A 7704-nucleotide genomic window follows, 5' to 3' on the forward strand; every position below is an offset into this window, starting at 1 on the left:
TCTGCCTCCCAAGTGCTGGGATTAAAGGCGTGCGCCACCACGCCTGGCGACCAACATGTCTTTTTATGTCAATAGCATGCTGTTTTTTATTAGTTTATCTCTGTGGTACAACTTGAAATCTGGGATTTCATTCATCATTCAGGACTATTTTAGGCGTCAGGTCTTTGTTTGTTTCCATATGAAGTTGAAATTTATTTTTCCAATTTTTATGAACACTTGTATTGGAATGTTGATGAATATTATACTAGACCTGTAGATTGTTTTTAATAAGATAGCCATTTTTTTTCTTTTTAGTTTTTTTCAAGACAGGGTTTCTCTGTGTAGCCCTGGCTGTCCTGGAACTCACTCTGTAGACCAGGCTGGCCTCGAACTCAGAAATTCGCCTGCCTCTGCCTCCCAAGTGCTGAGATTAAAGGCATGCACCACCACCGCCCTGCAAGATGGCCATTTTCTAATTGCTGAATCCTACATGGACTAGAAAAGACAGTGTGACATGGATTTCTGCTCCTAGAACAGAGCCAGCAGGGTGTGGGTCTCCACAAGTGTTGACAGTTGTTGGGCATGAGGCATGTGTGTGTGTGTGTATGTGTGTGTGTGTGTGTGTGTGTATTTGTGACTTCATGTTCTTCCTTTGAAAACTATTCTCCCTGCCAAGGCTATCTGGGAATTCCTCTCTGCCAAGGCTAATGACTCTATAATAATTAGAGACAGCATGAGTCCAGGAGATGAGGATGTGTCTATGTCCTTAGCAAAAATGGTAAATGATATGACCTTCAGCATAGCCTTTAAGGCTGTGGGAAAGAACTCTGAAAACATGAGATCAAAAACATATAATTTGTCAGCTAAGCAAAATATAATGCAGCGGGGCGTGGTGGCACACACCTTTAATCCCAGCACTCAGGAGGCAGAGGTAGACGGATTTCTGAGTTCAAGGCCAGCCTGGTCTACAAAGTGAGTTCCAGGACAGCCAGGGCTACATGGAGAAACCTTGTCTCGAAAAACCAATATATATATATGTGTGTGTGTGTGTGTGTGTGTGTGTGTGTGTGTGTGTATGTATATATATAATATAATGCAATTATATGAATTATATGAGGAGCTCAAGGATCTAGAAAAACAGAGGCAACTACACTATGAGCCAGCTTGTGAGAAAATCAGATACAAATACAGGCAAATTTCTGAGTTCAAGATCAGCCAGGGACAGAATTAATTTAGGTCCAGGCATGGTTAGAATGGTAATCTCAGGACAGGATCCCACTCAGATAAGTTTATTGTTTGTGCTTTCAAAGGCAGGTAGATCTCTGAATTCATTTGCCATGGTTTTGTTTTTTTTGTTTGTTTNTTTTGTTTCGTTTTGTTTTGTTTTTTGTTTTTTATGTGCTTGCTATCTTTTTCTAAGAATCTAGGGACTGGGGTCATGGGATGCTGATTCGTGAGATGGTCAAGAGGGAACCTGAAGTACATATCTGAATTGATATGCAAGTAAAAGCCTGGGCTTTTGGTCTGCATGAGATAAGATAACAGAGAGCAATAGCAGTTCTTTTTTAGATTTTTTTTTTTCCTAGCAAAAGCTGAGCTATCTGCTAGAGAGAGAGAGCACAGCTATTTTAGAATTTTTCTAGCGGCTTTTCTGACTTTGGTTGGAAAATTCATATGCTATCCAGAGAGCTTTTAGAATTTTCTTTTCTTTTCTTTTCTTTTCTTTTCTTTTCTTTTCTTTTCTTTTCTTTTCTTTTTTTAAAGATTTATTTATTATTTATTATGTCTTAAGGATTTTTTTTCTAACATAAAACTGTCTCTAGCAGAGAGACATCTTGAACAAGGAGCTGTCTCAAGCAGACTACAGAGCCAAGAGCTATCTACAGAGCACTGTCTTGGGGCCCATCTCCAGCAGACTACAGACTGTACCCATGATTTGACTTTGAGTCATTCTTTTCACCACTCCCAAACATCCCTTCTTCAAAACCTCTCTCCAAGCCAAGGCTGGACTTTGGCATCCAGTATTAATCCTACACATTTGTGAACATAGGTGATCTTTTTTTTTTTTTAAAGATTTATTTATTTATTATATGTAAGTACACTGCAACTGTCTTCAGACACTCCAGAAGAGGGCGTCAGATCTTGTTATGGATGGTTATGAGCCACCATGTGGTTGCTGGGATTTGAACTCCAGACCTTCAGAAGAGCAGTCGGGTGCTCTTACCTACTGAGCCATCTCACCAGCCCCATAGGTGATCTTTTGATCTTCAATTGTCTTCAATATTTTTCTTTTTTTTTTTAAGGTTTATTTATTGTTATATGTAAGTACACTGTAGTTGTCTTCAGACACACCAGAAGAGGGCTTCAGATCTTATTACGGATGGTTGTGAACCACCATGTGGTTGCTGGGATTTGAACGCAGGACCTTCAGAAGAGCAGTCAGTGCTCTTAACCACTGAACCATCACCAGCCCAATATTTTTCAATATCTTAAAATTTTTAGTATACAGGTTTTCACTTGATGTTTTAGTTTTTCAAAAATGCAGTTCATTGAGACTGTGATGAAAGATACTGTTTTCCTGATTTCCTTCTCAGTCTATTTGTCATTTACATGTAGGAATACCACTTTTGTATGGTAATTTTGTATTATGCTAATTTGTAGAACATGTTTAACTGCTGTAAGAGTTTCCTAGTTAAATTTTTAGAGTCATTTATGTATACTATCATATTATCTGCAGATAAAAATATTCACTTCTTCCTCTCCTATCTGTACTCTCTTTGATCACTGTCACTTGTCTTATTGATCTATCTAAGAGTTCAAGTAATATATTGAACAGATATGGAGAAAGTGGACATCCTGGTCCTGTTTCTGATTTTACTGTAAATGCTTTGAGTTTCATTTACTTAAATGCTTCATTTAAGTTGATATTGGCTATGATTTTGCTATAAACTGCCTTTATTATGTTGAGGTATGGCCCTTATACCCCAATTCTCTCCAGGGCTTTTATCTTGAAGAGATTTTTATCAAAGGCATCTAATAAGATGTTCATGAGTCAGTCTATCCAGTGCTATCCACAGAGACCTCTGATCCAACTAACCTGGAGGGAGGATTCAAAAGAAGGGGAAGGGGCACAAGCAGGGAGGGGGAACTGCCTCCCTTGCTTCCACTGCTGTTGCCTGCCAACTGTTGCTCTAGCCTGCCTACTGCTAGCTCTAGCCTGCCCACTCTAGCAGCCTCGTCGGGGGGGGGGGTAAACTAGTGAACAGAGTGCAACGACGAAATAATTCTCACACACCTTTATTCTTTCTGGATAGGATCTTATATACAGTTTTAGGGTGGGTTGTGTCTGACAGCAGATTCTTCCAATTGGTTTGGCCTGATATGCCTCATCTACAAGAGGAGGGTTGGGAGCATTTCCCCTACGTGACTGATGGTGATGATTCTCTGTAGAGGGCTGTGGCTATGAGACAGGGGCCTGGTACAGGGAGCAGAAGCAAGGTGCCAAAGGAAACCAGTCTTCAATGGCTAGTATGGTGCCAAGGGAAGGAAGAAGCCAAGCTACCAAGGGGTTAGAATACCAAGGGGTAGGAGCACTGGGTACACAGAGTGCCTAGAGGTTCCCTCCAGAGCTCTTTGAGCATCTGTACGTCTTGTCATCAGAATAACTGTCTCCTATGCCGGGAACAGTTTGATACTGCATCAAGACCTGATTGGTAGTGATTTTTGCAATGCTACTCATCTGCTGTGTTAGAAACTTAATGAGACAGGGTGCCAAGAGAAGCAAGGCTTCAGTGGCTCATATGGGGCCAAGGAGAGGAAGAATCCAGGCTACCAAGGGGTTAGAATAGCAAGGGGTAGGGATGTTGGGAGTATAGCGTGCCTGAAAGTTCCCCCAGAGTTCTTTGAGCATTTGTACATCTTGCTCTACCAGCCCAGATTCATTGACATAAAAGCAAAATTTCTCTCCCAGCAAAAGGCAAGTCCCTCCCTGTTCAGCAGTCAGTAAGTCCAAGGCTCTTCTGTTTTGGAGGTCAATTCCTGCTAAGGAGGTTATCTGGCATTGCAGAGACTCAAGACTGTCTGCAGTGAATGTCATTGCCTGCTCAAGCTTGTCCTGGAAGTCACTGGCTAGCTGTTAGGTTTGGATAAGATCTGCTCCAGTAGTTCCTGTCACACCCAGTGAGACAGCAAGGCCCAGTCCAACAAGCAGAGGGATGAAGATCTCTCTCTTCCTTTGGCCTCCTCCCATCTACAAGTCGAGTTCTTTAGGTTCATATTGATAGACCTGGAGAACAAGTATCGTGGGGATGTAGGAGCCTTGGGAAGGTGGATTAATGCAGGCACCTGTAGTGCCTTTGCATAAGAGGACAGCAGGAGTTCCATAGCTACTGGTCTACAGCTGTCTTAATGGTAGCAGTTGTAGCATTCCTCTGTGAGAAAGAAACTGTTACACAATTTAATGCTTCTTTCTTAGCCACACAGGAGGAGGAATATGTGTGACAGACACAAGGCAAATTGGGTGTGTGTGTGTTTGACAAGAAGATGGCCTGTTTCAAAACAAATTGAGATTTGACTTATGGTGAAAGTGTTGAGTGTTTAGGTGCACTTCTTAATCTTCTTTAGAGCCTGCAGTTGTTGCAAAGTTTTCCATCTTACTAGACGTGAAGCCTTGGGATGATGAGACGGACATGACAAAACTAGAGGAGTGTGTCCGAAGCATTCAAGCCAGATGGCCTGGTGTTGGACTCCTCTAAATTGGTTCCAACGGGATATGGAATTCAAAAGCTTCAAATACAGTGTGTAGTTGAAGATGATAAGTTTGGAACAGATATGCTGAAAGAGCAGATTACTGCTTTTGAGGACTACGTACAGTCCATGGATGTGGCTGCTTTTAACAAGATTTAAATCATTCTTAAGTCAGTGCACTTAAATAAAAGCTTGAGATAGATAGATAGATAGATAGATAGATAGATAGATAGATAGATAGATAGATAGATAGATGGATAGATCGATCGATCGATAGATAGATAGATAGATGGATAGATGGATAGATCGATCGATCGATAGATAGATAGATAGATGGATCGATCGATCGATCGATCGATCGATAGATAGATAGATAGATAGAAGATATAGGAGAGCAGGAGGGTTAACACATACTGACTTGGTGATGGTGATGTCATGCACCTCATTTAGAGTTCGGAGTACACCACCCACTGGGGTATGGAGACATTTCAGCACCCCCTGGAGTTGCCAAAGAGCTTCCATAAGTATAGGGAGGGATTTTTAAAAAAGGAGCTGCATGGGTATTGTTGGGTCATACCTAACAAGAGCTTTATCTTTCAGGACTGCATTGACAGAATTTAGAGCTTGGATTGTTTCAGGGGGTCAGTGTTCTTGGGTAAGAGGGCCTTTTATTTCCTTTTAGGAGGTTAAAGAGGGGTTGAAGGGTGTTTGTGGGAAGTCAAAGCCATTTAAGGTTACTAAAAATGCTCTAATTTTTGAGGGAAGGACAGAGTGGGTTTGAGGGGTCATATTGAGGTAACAGAGATCTTTGTTCCTAAAAATGCAATAGGCAAAATAAGTTGGATCTTGTGAGGGGTTATTTTGAATCCCAGGGCAAATAGGGAAGGTATTAGCTGGTCCTTAAGTTAGGAGGGGAAGGTGGAAGAGTCTCCCCATATTAATAGATCACCCATATAGTGGTAAATGTTGTCCTTTATCTAAATAAGGTTTTTTTTTTTTGTTTTGTTTTTTTTTTATTTATTTATTATATGTAAGTACACTGTAGCTGTCTTCAGACACTCCAGAAGAGGGCGCCAGATCTCATTACGAATGGTTGTGAGCCACCATGTGGTCGCTGGGATTTGAACTCAGGACCTTCGGAAGAGCAGTCGGGTGATCTTACCTGCTGAGCCATCTCACCAGCCCCCCTAAATAAGGTTTTAATGCAGTGGTTACAGCCTCCTCACAAATGATTGGACTGTTAGTCATTCTCTGTAGGAGGACAGTCCATTTATAACATGAGCCTGGGCCAGAATTGTTAAGGGCAGGGAGTAATGAGAATGCAAAGTGTTCACAGTCTCCAGGGTGGCAAGGAATGGGAAAAAAAGCAGTCTTTTATGTTTATTGCTAATAGGAGGACATTGGCAGGGATGGCTGAGGTATGGGGCAGGCCTCTTTGAGGAGAACTCCAGACTCGCATGGTTTTGTTAATTGCCCTCAAATCTTGTAATAGTCTCCATACCCCTGAGCTCTTTTTTATAGCGAACACAGGGATGTTCTGTGGACAGCGGGAGGGGTAGATGTATTATACCAGAAGCGATTGTACCAGCTGTGTGAGGGCTTTAAGCTTCTCCCTCAATACAGGCCACTGTAGGATCCAGATGGCTTCATTGGAGAGCCAATCAAGGCAGGGAGTATCAAATGTAACAGTGATCCCTAGAATTGGGGGTGATTTGGAGGAGAGTTTTTAGGGTCTCTTTGGGAATCTGCTATCTTGATGTGATCTCTTTCTGGTTGGGTGGTAAGCACTACCTCTAGGGCTTGTAAGAGAGCGCTCACTAAAAGATTGGTGGCTACTTGAGCTACCAAGGGGCATATGAGGCATATGAGGTATCTATAAGGGTCTTCCCACATAGAGGCCTGTTTGGTGATAAATGCATGAGAGATACCCCCTTGTGAGGCTATGAAAGGCAGCTTGTTTTCTGGTTGAGCTAGATTTAAAACCCCCAGAGACCCAGCAGGTGTTCCTGCAAGGGATGGAAGGCCATTTGCCATGCCTCCGGACACCAGGCTCCTGACACAAGGCCCCAGCTCTCCACCACTCTGTGGCCATCAGTCACAGAGGGTGATGCCCCAAGCCCCTGGTATTCTGTCTGGACTCCACCCTCCACAGTTACCTGGCAACAGGCAGATAGGCCTGGCCCAGTATAAAAGGGGCTGCTTGCTCCCTCCACTCTCTCTTACTCTCTTACTCTTGCCTTTCTCTGCTCTCTTGCTCTCCCTCTCTCTGCATTCCCTTCCCTCCTCTCTCCACGTGACCATGGCCAGCCTCTACTCCTCTACTCTTTCCCTCTCTCCCTTTTTCTGCCTCTAGTACCCTCTTAGCTCCTCTTCTTGCCATGACAATAAATGCCTTAAAACCATGGACCGCCTCTTCTCATCAGGATCCACTGAGATGTAGCAATGGAGCAGGTCTTCCTCTAAAGAGCCATGTCTAACCTCCCACAGAAGGCCTCTCTGTGTTCCCAGACATGGCTTCCACCATGCAGCCAGCCACTGAACAAGCCAAGGACAGTCTCTCATTCCTGTGGAACCCAGCTGGAGCACTCTCCTCCCACCCGCTTTCCTTCAGCCTTGGGCTAGAACCTACCTTCAGCCCCCCCCACTCTGTTCTCAGCTCTTTTGGGCATCCAGTGGCATATGCGGTGCCCAAGAGTGAGAACCTGCTGTCCCTGGCCTCTGTGTGGCCCAAGCACCCCAGAACCAGCTCTTCTTTTTTTTTATGTTTTTTTTATTAGATATTTTCTTTATTTACATTTCAAATGCTATCCCAAAAGTTCCCTATACCCTCCCCGCCACCCCTGCTCCCCTACCCACCCACTCCTACTACTTGGCCCTGGCATTCCCCTGTGCTGGGTCATATAAAGTTTGCAAGACCAAAGGGCATCTCTTCCCAGTGATGGCCAATTAGGCCATCTTCTGCTACATATGCAGCTAGAG

At 43.4% G+C, this 7704-nt stretch overlaps 1 non-coding gene across 1 annotated transcript; it reads left to right on the top strand.

The window, feature by feature from the left end:
- The first annotated feature begins 4356 nt into the window (after positions 1 to 4356).
- On the top strand, positions 4357 to 4488 carry LOC115065112. The gene has a single exon (XR_003844915.1). It is a non-coding gene; the product is annotated as a small nucleolar RNA SNORA41 (small nucleolar RNA).
- Positions 4489 to 7704: the final 3216 nt, after the last annotated feature.

Source organism: Mus pahari, chromosome 12, assembly GCF_900095145.1.
Source record: "Mus pahari chromosome 12, PAHARI_EIJ_v1.1, whole genome shotgun sequence".
In the NCBI taxonomy this organism is placed as follows: Eukaryota; Metazoa; Chordata; class Mammalia; order Rodentia; family Muridae; genus Mus; species Mus pahari.